We start from the raw sequence: 16,908 nt of genomic DNA on the forward strand, positions 1-16,908 counted from the left end.
CTTAGCACTGTTTTTCTTAATTGCTTATTGAGAGTTTGTTGAGGACTCAATCTGGGCACAGAACGGCTTTACCAGATAGTTGTGGCTCACTAGAGGAGAGTCCTCGTGTGCAGGACTTGTAGGAGCCTCTGCCGTAGGTCCTCACCTTCCATGCAGTGTGCAGGTTTCATGACAGAATCATTCAGATAATCAAATTGTCCTAATTCTGGTGCGATTCATGGATGTACTGGTAAATTTAGGCAAAGCAAAACTTATCAGTATAGTTTCTGTTCTCTAAACTGGAAATTAGAGACTAAGCACAATTAGTCTATAAATGTTCTAATAAATCAAAAACTTACCTCTTGCACTATCATGCCTTGAAATTTACTTTTTTTGAAAACAAGTTTAGCAGCAGCAGCCTTCAAAGAACTTTCTATCATGAGCCAAATTCATCTTTGCCAGAAAAGAAATTTTGCTAATTCCAAGAAGCCTGATTGGAACAAATTGGATATACCTTCTCTTGTCTGCATGACTTTGTGAGATCGAAAGAGAGGTCTTTGTTTCAACTTTTTTCTACTAGCCTGATATGTATTGTCACTTAAAATGGTTGCCTTTAAAAAAAAAAAAAGTAGAAATACTAACTACCAGTAAGTAATCATCCAAATAAGTATGTCATAAAATGTTGATTATTTTTTTTTTGGTGAATGACAGTGACTGCTGTGTTGCACTAGCACATTATGGTCTCTGTTCTGGAGTCGTAGAGGAAGGATACACAGCAGTGGATCACAAAAAGGAGTTCTTTACCAGACCTGAGTTTTATGACGAACAGATTCCAGACACAGGATTTAGCTGAGTTCACATGTAAAGGATATAACTCATTTAGATCTTCTGACAAATCCTAGTGTTAGTTTTATTTGCGGAGGAAAGACATTTAATAAACTGTTTGGGAATCTTGGTAAATAAAAATTCATTTTAAATCTGAATAACATACCTTAAGTTGCCACTTGGGGGATAATTGTGGAATGTGTAGAAACTGTTGGGATGCACTTATATTTTTATTTAATTACTGCCTGTTTTCTAGTTTTGCCCAAAATGTGTGAAACCACTAAGACATTAATGAATTACATTGGGCGCCTGGTTTGGAAATGGCAAGACCCACTGTTTATGAGGACTTCAGCCCATGAAGTTAATACTGGGAGCTAAACTGCCTTTGCTTTGGACTAGTTAAAACCTGTAAGAATAAGAAAGTTGTTAGAGAGGCTTAAATTCCATTCCAAGAGAGTAGTTTCATTTTGTAGGATAGATGTTTACTCGCTGAGCTCCGGTTCTAAAACTAAATTAGACAATATAATATGGACTTTAAAATGAAATGCTGAAACTGCCATTCTTTGGATGTACACTCTGTGGGGTCTACATATTAACTGCTGTCCTGGTTTTGCTGGCCTTATGCCACTGCCATTGGATTGAAATGTTGCAGATCACTTCACTGCAGATGCGTTCCTGTTTTTATCAGCTACCTACTAGCAGCTTCAGCACCAGTATGAATTTCATTTTTATTTTCAAGTGCCATTGCCTTCTCCTCTGTTCAGATTTTGACATTCAGGAAAATATTTTTATTTTTTATGCCATACTGAAATCTACATTGTATATCTGACAAAGCAGTTAAATGTGACAATAAAGACTTATTTGATCATGAAAAAAAAAGAAAGCCACCAATTCATAAGTTATTTGACAAAAAGACAAGTAAAATGAATATCAGAATTTTATATGGTAGAGTTGAAATATCAAAATTATAGGGTTTTAGGAAGTTCAAATAATTGTTATTTTCAGTGGTGAAGACATTGTTTCCCTTTAGTCCTGCCTTTCTCAACATTTGATTGGGATTACCTAACATACTTCCAAACTTTTGTCCTGTGCTTCATATGGCTAATCATTTTAAGACTCAGGAATCTGTGAGATTAAAAATTGAACATTATAGTGCCTTTAGGTAAAGAAACAATGCTAAAAAAATACCAAACAAGCGAAAACACAAATAATGGATTTTGTGTTTGATTTTATGTAATAGATATTCTTCCTGAGAGCTAAAATGGTTTAGTGGGAAAAGTTTGACTCATGTAGCCAGAAGCTGGGCTTAAATCTTGGCTTTCTCCTTCACTAACCTTAAATAAGAAGTTCAACTCTCAAAAAGGCTTTTTATAAAATTGTCATAATAATACCCAATATGACTGCTAAAAGGTTTAAGTGAGAAAATGTATTCAAAGCATTTAGACTAATGTCTTCCCTGTGTGAGGTTAACTATTATTTTTGTTTCCCTTGAGTTGTGGACAATCAGTAGGTCAGGGTTCAGGTGGGAGATCCTTGTGCAGCAGTTCTGTGTTGCTCATTGAAGAGAGCTGAGTGCTTTGGTGGCCAGACTGGAAGCCACAAGGTTGATTCCTGGTTCTCAAACCAAGAGAGGTGACTCAAATTTTTATTCAAATAAGCAGGATGAAGGGGAATCACCTGACATCTGTAGAACCTAAATTACAGGGGCAGAAACAGAGTTCTTAAGAGAATAAAAAAGCTAAGTAGTAAGGGTAACTAATGATGAAAACAAAAACAACCACATCCATTTAGAAAGAAAATTTATTTCCTCTTGTTTGGTCATGGCTCAGGAGAATTTTGTACTGTACATTTTACCCAGAAAGCTGCATGTAATTTTATGTGCAATTTATTTGTGTGTTTTCAAAGCTATAACCTTGAGCTTTAGAGTGTTTCCTAAAGTTGTCTTACTAATCTTGGTTGATAAAGTAAAGAATATGAAGGCATCACTGACTCCATAGCAGCAAAGAGAACAAAACATATGGTCTTTACATAAAAGAAAGACATTTGAAAATTTCTTATCAGACTCCTTTGGCTTCCTTACCTTGCTATGTTTATCTTATTGAGCATCCTTTTCTCAAATATGCAATCACTCTCTATAGCCAAGTATCCTGTTGGTAAGTCTATTGGCATAACTGAATAAAATATGTCCTACCTGAAACTCCAGAAAAATTAAAGAATATTTGTAGCTACCTTGCACATCATTAAGGCTTATAATTATCAGATAATAAGCAAATTAACCCCAGGCAGACATTGTACTTAATTTCCTCAATATTTCTGAGTATCTTTCTGGTTCCATTCATATTATGTCCTTTGCTGTTATGTTTGGCCCTTCAAATGAGTATGACAGATTGTTCTCATTCCCAAGACTTAAGTGAAATGTCACCTTCTACAGAACCTTCTAACTCCACTCCATAGAATTAATTACTCTAAAAATTTGTACTTTTAATAGGTAATTATTATGTGTCCACTACAGACCAGCACTGTGCTAGGTTCTGGGGAAACAGTAATGAACAAGGCACACAGATTCCCTCAAAGAGCTTAGTATCTTATGAGAAGACAGACTAAGGAGGTCATTACTGCATAGAGGGATAAATGGCCATAGTACAAACAATTTATTCTCTTTCCTGTGAGACCTACTAGCATGATTAACAATTTGCTAACTGTAGTATAATTAAAATTTCTTTTACAACTTAAGGTATTTTTTGTTAGATCTTGGATGCCTTAACCAAGAGTAAATTTAAGAGGAAGATGGCAAATAATATAAACAAATGAAATTATCCTGGTTACTCAAGTATTGATACTTTGGGTACATAATTAAGAAAATAAATGAATTATTAATTATAATTGTAGGAAGCTAAGTATCCAAATATAGACACAGAGTTGTAATAAACATAATAAACTAAAACCTTACTATGTTAGATAAGGTTGAGTGCTGAGTTCAGTGGAACAGTGCTTGCCTACCATGTGTAAGACCCAGGGTTCCATCCTTGGCACCACAAAATAATAAAAATAGAGATTATGGTTCCCTTTGATACCAAATAAAAGTGTAAGACTTTCAAACCTTGAAAGATTAGCCTTAGATTATGCTATTTGAGGACAATGCTATTCTAGCTAGAACAAATATCTGCTGATAAGTTTGGCCCTTACAAATAGAGCCAAATCTTCAAAACATTTCAATACAAGGGAGTATTAAGTACATTATAAATAATTAGAGATATTATTATGTTCTCATTCCAACTTTGCTCTTTTATATTTGACATATTATGTCACATATACATTGAACAAAAGCACTTAAGATCACAAGAGGCATTCTTTCTGAGTCAACAATTTATAATAAGAATATTACCCATTTAACTTCTTTTAACTTCTACAAACTATCTACAAAGACCACCTTTGTTCTATTGCCAAGGTAACTAAAATATAACATGACTGTTCTCCATAAATTTTATCCCAGAAAGAAGTTGTTTGCTGTCACCAGCCTCAGGATCATCTCCAACACCCAACACTCTCTATACTCTTTCCTTCTCCAATCTCTCTCTCTCTCTCTCTCTCTCTCTCTCTCTCTCTCTCTCTCTCTCTCTCTCTCTCACACACACACACACACACACACACACACACACACACACACACACACACATCTTCTCCTAACTTGTCTAGGCTGACTATGGTCTCACCTGAGATTCAGACAGGTTATTCTTGATCATTATTCTTTCAGCTCCACTCCTGAAGATGCCACAGTCATGTCCCACAAATTCAAGTATGCTGCTCTGGGGTTTGGAAAATAGGGCCAGTCAACCTATTATTCTGTACCCACAATGAGGAAAACAAGAAACAGAAACAAAAACAAACAAGCCAAAAACCAAAATAAACTTTCAATAACTGGCCCTTCTCAGGGAAGTATGCACTCCTTCCAGTTAGTCCATAGCTTCTCCCTGTCCTATATAGGACTACCTGAATCATACCTTCATCCCCTTCCAAAATAAGAATATGTAGAATGCTTTTGGCTGCAGGTAACCTAAAATGCCTTGAACAATAATATTAGCATATTATTTTACATAACAACAATGTCATGAAGGACCAGGCTCTTTTTATCTACCTGGTTTTAGTATGTTGTTAGCTGACCCCAGGTCATAAAGAGTCCACTGTAGTTCCAAGTATCATATGCCAACCTGACAGTATCTAATGGAGGAAGGAACCCTCAGGAACTCCCCTACCTATCTTTCCTTATTCCCTCTTTGTCAAAACTGAATCAAATTTCCATTCTTAAATCATCAGGATAATTGGATTACTATAAATGAATTAAACTATTGAATATTTACTCTTAAGCCAAAGAAAAGTTATTTACCTGAAAGATTGGATACTCAACCAAAATTATGATTGTATAAGAAGGGAGGAAAACGGAATGTATTTGGGGTAGGCAAACAACAGTGTCTTCTACAACATGCACACAGATACATCCATGAACACAATTGTCATTCGTTTGTACAAATCATTTATGCAGAGGCATACCTTAGCCACACTTATGATACCATATACTTAAATAAATGCCTATATGTATATCCAAGAAGGTTAAACACAATGCAATATAATGAGATTTTTAGAACTGGAAAATAATAGAAATGGGTGAAAATAGGATGGGTTAAAAGAATATATTTGAGTTGAGTAGAAGAGAATGCATGTGGGTGATATACTTAGTAAACAGTTTGATAAAAGGAGAAAGCAATGATTGGAGTGATGACTTTGTGGGAGACCTGGACAGGTGGAGAAGGAGTACTATGTATATATAAGGATGGATGCTTTGACAGCTACAGGAAATAGATCTGGTAGTACAAGCATAATTTTATTGAGGTTAGAGGAAATACACATTGTTCTACAGAAAATAAGAATCCATCGTATCAGATGGATTATTATTAAGTATAACAATGTTGTCCCAAAGCCACATAGATTGCATGTTAACTTAAAATTATACTTCATCTTGCTAGATTTCAATGACTAACTTGATGTCTGTCTCCCTGTTAGAGCTGAATATTAGGTCTGTGACAGTTTCTCTTTGTGACTACCTATTATTTTGTCATTATAGGCTTGTCCACTTCTTTTGCTATGTTATGACACTTAAATATATGAATCTTATTGAAGTAAATTTAAATGAAAAATAACCCTGAGTTCTAACTACTCAAACACAAGTCTGTGATTTTTTCCAGGTTCTCTTTCAGTCTTTATTCACTATGCATTTATCACTATGCATATTTAAAAATGTAAATGTTCTGCTTTATTCTTTGCTGAACATTCTGTCTCAAATACTTTCCATGATGCTAACTGGTCTAATTTTTAAATAGTTTATAATAATGGGGTTCTAGGTATCAAAATGCTTGATTTCAAAATATGTTCTAATGATTATATAATATTACTATCTTCCCTTCTGTACCTAGGTATAGAAGTTGATCACCAACACCAATGTGTTCTGCAAGCTGATATTTTGGATGAAATAAGAAAAATGATAAAACATGTTCTTGATTTTATATATCAGTTCAATGAAGGTAAGTATTGGGTAAGAGTTGTTTCCTTAATTGTGGGTATTTGCATATATAGGTATGTGTTAGTCATTATTATTACCAAAATATCTGACAAGGACAACTTAGAAGGAAAACTTTATTTTGGATCACATTCTTAAAGGTTTAGTACATGGTTGGTTGGATCCATTGCTCTGGGCCAAGGCAAGGCAGACATCATAGCAGAAGAGCATAGCAGAAGCTGCTCAGTACATGGCAGCTAGAAAGCAGAAAGGGAGGGGACCTCAGAGAAGGTGAACCCACCTCTTCCAGTCACTCTCCACCTGCCTATAGTTACCACCTAGTCAGTCCATTCAAACTAGGATAAACTGAATAGATTATAACTATCATAATCAAATCATTTCACTTATGAATATTCCTGTATTAACATAGGAGTTTTAGGGGATATCTCATATCCAAACCATAGCAATACTATACATATATTACATATATGTGCCTCACTTTGTATGTGTGTGTGTGTGTGTATGTGTGTGTGTGTAAAACAACCATTAAACATTGAAATAGTAATTGTAACCTAGGTCAAATTTGTTTTGCTTATCATCTTAGATGCTTTTTCAATTTTTTTTGCTTCAGCTGTTCTTCAATAACCAGAAGACACACATACAAGAAAACCAGTTGGCAAATAAACAATGCAAATCCTATTAATCTCCATTTTTAAAAACCAAAGACAGAGTAGGAAATGCAAATGTCCAATAAAAGAAGAAAATATGTTCAATATCACAAGTAATAAGAGAAATTCAAATCAGTGTGAGAAAACATTTTTCCCCATTAGATTGGAAAAAAATAGAATCTGATGATGTAAAGTGTTAGTACAGGAAAAGTAGACACTCTCATTTCTTGCTGACAAATATTTGGATTGGTTAAGACACTTTAAAGGGTAAATTTATAATATCTACTGTATCTACTTATTAAATTGTGCAAAGCTTATGACCTAACAGTTCCACATTTCAAAGAAACACAAGCTCAAAAACTCCCAGTTCTTGTTTTCAAGGATGGTTATTATAGCTTGGTTTGCAATGGAACTGACTCAAATGTGCATCAATTGGTGAACAGTTAAATGAAAATAATGAAACACTCATTATTGATTAAAAGAAAGAAAATTGTAGACCAATATATGATATACAAATTTACTTTAAAATAGTAATAATCACTTGCTTAAATGCATATAAGTATGAAATTGTTGACAAAGATGTAATTATGGTGACATAGCAACTGTGCAGTTCAGTGCCTTTGGGAAAGGTAATTCCTTAGCCTCATATTGTGCAGCCCTCTGTGACCACAGAAACTTCTGGGTTTGGGAATCCTTGACTCCATAATCATGAAAACTAAAAGTGAGCTGTTCACCATCTTTGTATGTGGGCAGGTTCTATATTGTCTAATAGAACTGTAATTAGGGAGGTCACAACATATTCACAAGAAATTCTCAAATAGTAAGTGTGGAACTCTAATATGTTAAGAAATGATATACCCAGGGAGAATGCCACAAACCTGAGTGGAAAGCGAAGTTTACAAATCATGGTCCCTATATCCCTACCACAGGGATGGGGGCACTCCATTCTCCTTTTTTGCATTCATCAGTCACCCATCTCTTGAATCTGGATTGCCTAGGTGGCTTGTTTTTGTGTCACAGAGTAGGCTTGAAAGGGACTTCCACATTTGGATTTGCCCTCTTCTGGCTTTTGGGAACCCTTTGGCTATTATGTGAACTGGTCCACACTAATCTGATGGATACTAAAAGGTCATCCTCAGACACCCAAGCCAATAATCATGCAGCTCAAGCCTTCAGTCTGTCAACTGCCAGATATTAGATTGAGGCCATCCCAGATCATCCAGTCACAAGCTGATCTGCCAGCTCACCCCAGATGCATGAGCAAGGCAATCAGAAACCAGTAAAAACAGTCCAGACTGGAGGAACTACCTAACCAACCCACAAGCTAAATTAATAAGGTTGTTGCTTTAAGTCACTAAGTTGTGGGAAAGCGTGCTATTAAGCAAAATTAGCTGAAGTAGGATTGATTACAGGGTCTCCCCTTCACAACTTCACTTTAAAGGCAAAGGAAGATTTTTTCCTTTAGATGAAACCATAGCATCCTGTGGACACCCTATTGGACACATGTTCCTGTTTGCTCAGAGACTGCATGGTATTTATGTAAACTACTCCCTTTTCGAAGTTTCTGGGCATTCAGCCATTTGATGTTGTCATATGTTTGGAAGCTGAACTCCACTGCTGGTAGACTGCCTGCATCCCAAGATTATACTGCTCAAGAGCCATCTAAGTGTTTAATGATCTTGGTTAAGAGGAAGAGCCCCTAGGCTGAAGCAACCTAACTTGCTGAAAGTCCCCCTGAGAATATGCAATCCCTGAAAGTCAGAGCTGGAAGGGTCCTCCAAGATAGACTCATCCAAAACCCTCTTTTGACAAGTAGTGAGTGAACCTCTAGAAGTTAAGCATCTTGCTCAAAATTTCACAGCTAGGAAAACAAAAAGATGACACAGTCAGCAGAACAGAGTTCAGGGTCCTGACTTGCAGTCCCAGGCTCTTGTTCTCCCACACAGCCTTTTAAGTTCTATTTTCTACTTCTGATTGTCAGTGTACTGATAGGAATAATTGCAGGACGTTTTGACTTTATATCATTTATGAACATCTTTAGCTAAACTTAATGTATTCTCCTTGTAACTGTCTTCATTTTATTGTTGTTCTTCCTTTCTTCCTTAAAGTATCAACTTCCCTTTTTTAAAGATTTTTTTAGTTGCTATAATACGTATTATTTTTGTTGTAGGAAAAGAATTTCTTTCCTGTGCTATTGAGGTCTATAAAATAATGGAGAAAGTTGATTATCCCAGGAATGAAATTGGAGAAATAGCTGCTATTATCCACCCTAATCTGTCAGTAACTTTTGCTGTTTCTTTAAAATATTGAAAATATTCTAAGAATGCTATACCTTTGAGTAGAACTTCACAGTTCATATAACATTGTATATACACTAGCTAATTTGATGGTCAGAAAACCGTGGCAGTGTAGAGAAGTGTATTAGTTAGCTTTCCATCACTAAAATGATATACTTGAGGCAATTAATTTTTAAAGGGAAAAGTTTTATTTAGTCTGGGTCCAAGATTTATTGGGTGACTCTGTTGCTTTGGGCCTTTTGTCGGTGTACAGAAGGGCAATAGTCGGGGATATGTGTTAGAGCAAACTGCTCACATCTGAGTTCAGGAAGCAGAGAGCAGCAAAGAGACTGGGTCCTACAAACTTCCTTCAAGAGCACACCCTTAATGACCTAAGGGCCTCCCACAAGGCCCACCTCCTAAAGGTCCAGCACATCCCAGGAGTGCCAGCCTGGGAACCAAACCTTTAACAGTTGAACTTTTGTGAGACACTACCTATAGCCAACATAGAAAGGAAGATATTTGAAACTTCTCTGGATAAATACTTGTTGAGTATAACCTGTGCTGACTGAGGGGATACACTAGTGAGCATTGTCTATAGTCTCATGGAATTTATAGTCTAGATATTAAAAAATCTAAATTACAGTCTAGAAATGATAATAACCAGATGTTGTAACAGAATAATGAGGTGGGAGAGGGGTGGTCAACCAAGGCTTCTCACAAAAGTGAAATTCCTCTCCAAGTGCAATGGGGAGGAACTATTATACCTCTTGCAAGAAAGGAAAATGGATACTTAGAAATTAGAGCCAATCCATAGCCACAGCTATCAATGAAGTACTCAGAACTAATGTCCTTGCAGATGACCAGGGAATTGTCACCTCCCTGTGGTCACAACAAAGTTAGAGCAAGATAGAACCTGTTTCTCTGGGTCATTGCTGCCACCATTTGCTGACCCTCCTTAGAACCCTGGTATCTGAATCCCTTGCCTACACTGACCCATGATGGCATATTGAGGAAAAAAGAAAAGGGAAACTCAGGAAGTTTATGCATGAAAAAGGCAAAGAAAAAGACAGGAGCCATGATTCCAATATGTTGAGAGGTCCATTTCCCATGGAGTGCCCTATACATTCTCAGAGCTGAGATGAGCGGTTACCTACTATAGGACTTTCAGCCCTAACTGTACACTACCTAGGGAACTTTTCTAAAAATAACAGTTACTCCACTCTGAGATAGTATGATCTTACTGACTTGGTTGATCATGACTGAAAACCACTGGTCCAATTCAAATCCCCATTTAATGATCCCAATAGTCATCTTGACTTGCAACTGAATAAATCATCCTGCCCCAAATACAGACCACTGGGGCAAACCCTGCTTTGTGACTTGATGGGATCCAGGTAGAAACCAGAGCAAGAAACCTTCAGCAGTGTTTTAAAGGAAAGGTAAGGACTCAAGGAAAGCAAGAAGAAAGCCTTGCAAGTGACAAAAATACCCAGCACTGGACACACAGGTCAAGATGATGATCATACAACATTTAATACCCTTGAGAAAAAAAAAAAAAAGCAATCTTGGAGGATTGAGAAGTGACATTGAGATCAGCAGCTAACAGCATTAGAGGTAGGTCCCAAAAATCTGGAAAATAGTTTGGATCTGATAGACAATAAGGAATGACTCATTGTTCTACAAGGAGGGATTGATTGGTTAGTTATCTTAGTAAATATTTTTGAATGACTACTAAGCCTGTTTTGGGCCCTGAGATTCAAGATAGGTAGAATCCTCATGGAACTTCCATATTAATTGAATAAGCAATACATAAAACAGGTCATTTCAAACTGTAGTAAGTACTATGAATGAAATGAATAATAATGTAATGGGGGACAACAAAGAGCTCCAATTAGATGGACTACTAGGGATGAGTTATCTCTAAAATGGCACTGAAGCAGGAACCTGAAAGATGAGAAGCCAAACATAAGGAAAACAAGTGCAAAGGCCCTGAGGCTGGAACAAACTTGGAGGGTTTGATGAACGGCAGGAAGAGCACTGTCAGCAGAATGTAAGCATGAGCATAGGGAACGCTGGCCCTGGAGCCAGAGACACTGGCAGGGACCCGGTTGCCTGTCTATATTCTAAGAGTGATGGTTCTTAAATGGGAATACTTCTCAGAATTACCCAGGTGATTTTCTTCCCAAATGAATGGAACCCATTGCAAACTGCCAAAGGAGTGCTTCTCAAACTCAGGTCATGTAAGAACCAGCTGAGAAGCCTTTCAAAACTCCAGGTTTCCAGGTCCCATCCCCAGAGGTTCTGATTTAATTTACCAAGGTGGAAACAGGGACTCAAATGACTTCACCAGATGATTTCATATACTCAGGTGTGGGTAGCACTGCACTACATGGGAAACTCTACCAATGCCACTAACCAATGTGTGTGGATTCTGGGCAATGTGGGATTCTGGGCATATCTCTGACTGAAAAGCACTTTTTCAGAGCAGTTTTCTCAACCAGGCCACCCTGTAAAATCATCTGGGACTTAAAGAAAGGAAGGAGGAAAAATACAGGAAGAAAGAAAGGGTGGAAAAGAAGAGAGAAGAGTGAACTATAAAAATGAGAAGCATGAGGGATTGGAGGAGGTGGATCATAACTGTTGTACTGATTATATAGCTATAGGTTATATGACTGTATGCTATGTATATGCCAAAATTCTCAACTGCACACAAAATTAATGAATTTTACTACATATAAATTTAGTAAATAAAATTTTAATAAAAATGTATTTATTAAAAATGCAGTCACTCTATAGATTCTGATTTGTTGTATCTGATATGGGGCCAGCCCCTGTAACCATGTAAATGTACATTAATATCCCAAGTGATTCTTTTGTATGCCTAGAGTTGAGAAAATCACTGAGATGCATGCAGTGCTTTGTGTACTTATATTAATATTCCACATGTAAACTTCTGACAATTTGTTAGCATGAAGATTTTGATTTAGTAAGTCTGTAGAGAGGAACAAAAATCTGCATTTCTAACAAAGTTCTTGGGTGATGCTGATGCTGCTGGACAATATAGGAAATGCAGAATCTCAGGGTACCACCCCTTATCATTAGCATCAAAATCTGCAATTTGCCAAATCCCCAGATGATTTGTCAGCACATCCAAGTTGGAAAAGAACTGTTCTAGAGTTCTTATGATCTGACAACATTGGTGCTTGAAGGATTAATGGGCCAACTCACTGAGGCAGGACATTTCAGATAACTCAGGTGTTAATATAACATGTGACTCACCTGGAGTACATCCACCTTGTCTTGGACTTTTCCAAAGACCATTCACCAATCCTCATCAGAATAAAGTCTCCCTGTGTGCAAGTACAATGTGACTCATTTTTATGTCCCCAACAGTAGAATGTCTTGTACACAGAAGGCTCTGAAAGAATATATTCTAAATTTTGTTAACAAAATTTATCTTCAGATGACAAAAGTAGAATATTCACTTAGGTGGATATGAAATTAATTTTTCCTCAATATCATAAACCTCTTTGGCCACATTCGAGACAAACGTGGTGTTAGAGAAAACTAATCACACATGTCAACTATAAAAATTAAAAGGGAAACTGCTGCCAAAAACAGTTACATGGTTTCAGGGGAGTCAGGTCACTCGCATGCCTCTCAATGCATCCTTCAAGTATCACTTTTAAAGAATAGAATGGTATTGGTTAATTATCTAGAGTCTGAAACAAAATTTTTATAATTTATTACTTTAATTGCCTTCTGAGAGGATCAAGACTGGAAACAACTGCACCCTGGGGATGCCACATTTGGAACCCCTGATGGAAAGACTATTCTGTTGGGTGGAGACTGTACCATGTACCTGATTTTTGTGAAGGTGGCTGCATATTATGAAAAGAAAGAAGTTTTCACAAAGACAATGAAATTAACTCTCAATGCAAAAAGTATTTGCTCCTCTTTCCACTAGAAATCAGTGTGAGCTCACTTCTTGTGGGGCATCTTGAAAAAAGACCAGTTGATAAGCACTTTAAGAACATGGTTGTGCCTTGTTCAAGTTCATGTTCACAGCACCTGACACAGTCCCCCAAGCAGTAGGCATCCGCACTTGTGTCTTACATAAAAGACTAAATTAATGAATGCCTTTTAATGTTATCATATTTTTTGTATATTGCTTATTCAAAGAAGTGTACTTCCTATTTCTGCATAACTTTTATACATTCACTCTTTGGTAATTTAACATTCTTAAAAATAGCCTTCAAAAAATTAAAAGATAAATAAAAAAATAAAAATAGCCTTCATTTTCAAAGTATAAAAGATATAAATACTGTGTGCAAACTTATTAACTTGAACATGGCATGAAATGTATGTTTTCAAGTAATGTTTAAGTGCTACTAGAAACTAAACATGCAGACTATTTTTATATTTTTCATGATTGAGTTAATGACACTGTATTAAGTATTCAGTCCATAAACTAGCAATAGTTGTGATATCCCTGGTAGATTTTAGCTTCTCTTCTTCAGCTGACATGTTAAAGAGAAACAAGGGCTGATTGTATACATCTGGAAACACTGACATCTTACACTCATCTTGAGAAGCTACCAGTACTTCTCAACAGGAATAATTGGGAAGAGGCAAATTCCTTGTATCTGCCACTTCTCATTTTGGATGAACACTCACTCTTCTTCCTAGCTAAACTGTGAGGACATCTTTGGACTCCAGTGGCTGCCAGCCTAAGTGATTAAGACCCAAAACAGGACAGCTGATGCTAGTGGAAATGTGACCCTAACTCATGTCTCTGGTTTGCAAACACAGTCTTTCAAGAAATTATCCCATTTGTTAATACTGAAATACCTCGCTTTCCATGTTTCTTATCTTCAAAGGCCCTCTGTCACTGCCTCCTTCCCTCCATGCCCCACCTTTAATCCTATGACTTGAAACCCAAGGAAACGTGTTTATGGCTTCAAATGTTTTACCAAAGACACTAACATTTGGAATATATATTCCATATATATATATATATATTTTTTTTCATTCTTTCAAGGCCAACTCCACTAAGTCAATTTCATTCCATATTCATTGTTTTATAGAGCAAAATTAAATAATTTCTTAATTTTGCACTAGAAAAATTATTGTGTACTTTGCCAAAATTATTTTATTGGAATAAACTTCCCTCTGAATGTTGCAGTAAAATTGTGTCAATCTTCTTTAGCGTGTAAGTTTTACTAAGTGTCCTTCTCCCATTATGATTGTTCTGTTGTGTTTTATCTTGCATCCAAATCCCCAGGATCAGTTTTTCCAGATGTAAATTTTGCCAAGGAAACTTTATCCTTCCATTGAGTTTTCATTATTTATAAAATTTATAATGTGCCATTTAGGTCACCATGGTTTCAGTTTGGGGATTTATTATTTCTATTCAGTCTAATATTTTCTGACTCAATTGTTATAGTTTTCAATGTTTCTAATTAGATGTGATTTTTTTTCTTAATCTACAACACATGGCTGTGTCATTTTAGTAATTTTCAGTTTTTTTTAAAAATTTTATTGTAAACAAATGGGATACATGTTGCCTCTCTGTTTGTACATGGTGCAAAGGCATACCATTTGTGTAATCATAAATCCACATACAGTAATGTTGTTTGATTCATTCTGTTATTTTTTCCCCTTCCCCCCACCCCTCCCACCCCTCTTTACCCTCTATACAGTACTTTCTTCCTCCATATTTGCCCCCTCCCTAACCCTAACTCTAACCCTAACACTAACCCTTCCCTCCCCCCCATTATGTGTCATCCTCCACTTATTAGCGATATCATTCATCCCTTGTCTTTTTGAGATTGGCTTATCTCACTTAGCATGATATTCTCCAATTTCATCCATTTGCCTGCAAATGCCATAATTTTATCATTCTTTATGGCTGAGTAATATTCCATTGTGTATATATACCACAGTTTCTTTATCCACTCGTCAATTGAAGGGCATCTAGGTTGGTTCCATAGTCTGGCTATTGTGAATTGAGCAGCTATGAACATTGATGTGGCTGTATCTCTGTAGTATGCTGATTTTAGATCCTTTGGGTATAGGCCAAGGAGTGGGATAGCTGGGTCAAATGGAGGGTCCATTCCAAGTTTTCTAAGGAATCTCCACACTGCTTTCCAGAGTGGCTGCACTAATTTGCAGCCCCACCAGCAATGTATGAGTGTACCTTTCTCCCCACATCCTCGCCAACACCTGTTGCTTGTATTTTTGATAATCGCCATTCTAATTGGGGTGAGATGGAATCTTAGGGTGGTTTTGATTTGCATTTCTCTTATTACTAGAGATGTTGAACATTTTTTCATATGTTTATTGATTGCTTGTACATCTTCTTCTGTGAAGTGTCTGTTCATTTCCTTAGCCCATTTGTCGATTGGATTATTTGTATTCTTGGTGTAGAGATTTTTGAGTTCTTTATAGATTCTGGAGATTAGTGCTCTATCTGAAGTATGATTGGCAAAGATATTCTCCCACTTTGTAGGCTCTCTCTTCACATTACTGATAGTTTCCTTTGCTGAGAAAAGCTTCTTAGTTTGAATCTATCCCAGTTATTGATTCTTGCTTTTATTTCTTGTGCTATGGGAGTCCTGTTGAGGAAGTCTGGTCCTAGGCCGACATGTTGAAGATCGGGACCTACTTTTTCTTCTATAATCTGCAGAGTCTCTGGTCTGATTCCAAGGTCCTTAATCCATTTTGAGTTGAGTTTTGTGCAGGGTGAGAGATATGGGTTTAGTTTCATTCTGTTGCATATGGATTTCCAATTCTCCCAGCACCATTTGTTGAAGAGGCTATCTTTTCTCCATTGCATATTTTTGGCCCCTTTGTCTAGTATGAGAAAATTGTATTTATTTGGGTTTGTGTCCGTGTCCTCTATTCTGTACCATTGATCTACCTGTCTATTTTGGTACCAGTACCATGCCGTCTTTGTTACTATTGCTTTGTAATAAAGTTGAAGTTCGGGTATTGCGATACCCCCTGCTTCATTTTTCCTGCGAAGGATTGCTTTAGCTATTCTGGGTTTCTTATTCTTCCAGATGAATTTCATGATTGCTTGCTCTATTTCTGTAAGGTACGTCATTGGGATTTTAATTGGGATTGCATTGAATCTGTATAGCACTTTTGGTAGTATGGCCATTTTGACAATATTAATTCGGCCTATCCAAGAACATGGGAGATATTTCCATCTTCTAAGGTTTTCTTTAATTTCTTTCTTTAGTGTTCTGTAGTTCTCATTGTAGAGGTCTTTTACCTCTTTTGTGAGATTGATTCCCAAGTATTTTATTTTTTTCGATGCTATGGTGAATGGGGTAGTTTTCATAATTTCTCTTTCTGAGGATTCCTCACTTATGTATAAAAATGCATTGGATTTATGAGCATTGATCTTGTAACCTGCCACTTTACTGAATTCACTTATGAGTTCTAACAGTTTTCTGGTGGAATTTCCTGGTTCCTCTAAGTATATAATCATATCATCCGCAAATAGGGATAGTTTGAGTTCTTCTTTTCCTATTCGTATTCCTTTAATTTCCTTGGTCTGTCTAATTGCTCTGGCTAGAGTCTCAAGAACGATATTGAA

At 36.6% G+C, this 16,908-nt stretch overlaps 1 pseudogene across 1 annotated transcript; it reads left to right on the plus strand.

Annotated features, from left to right (window-relative positions):
- Positions 1-217: 217 nt before the first annotated feature.
- On the plus strand, positions 218-13,434 carry LOC306655727 (aspartoacylase-like; annotated as a pseudogene). The gene is made up of 5 exons: positions 218-229; positions 2,866-2,957; positions 6,273-6,380; positions 9,194-9,303; positions 13,072-13,434. The product of its transcript is annotated as an aspartoacylase-like (transcript).
- The last annotated feature ends 3,474 nt before the right edge of the window (positions 13,435-16,908 follow it).

This window comes from Sciurus vulgaris, assembly GCF_902686455.1.
Source record: "Sciurus vulgaris genome assembly, chromosome: 3".
NCBI lineage: Eukaryota > Metazoa > Chordata > Mammalia > Rodentia > Sciuridae > Sciurus > Sciurus vulgaris.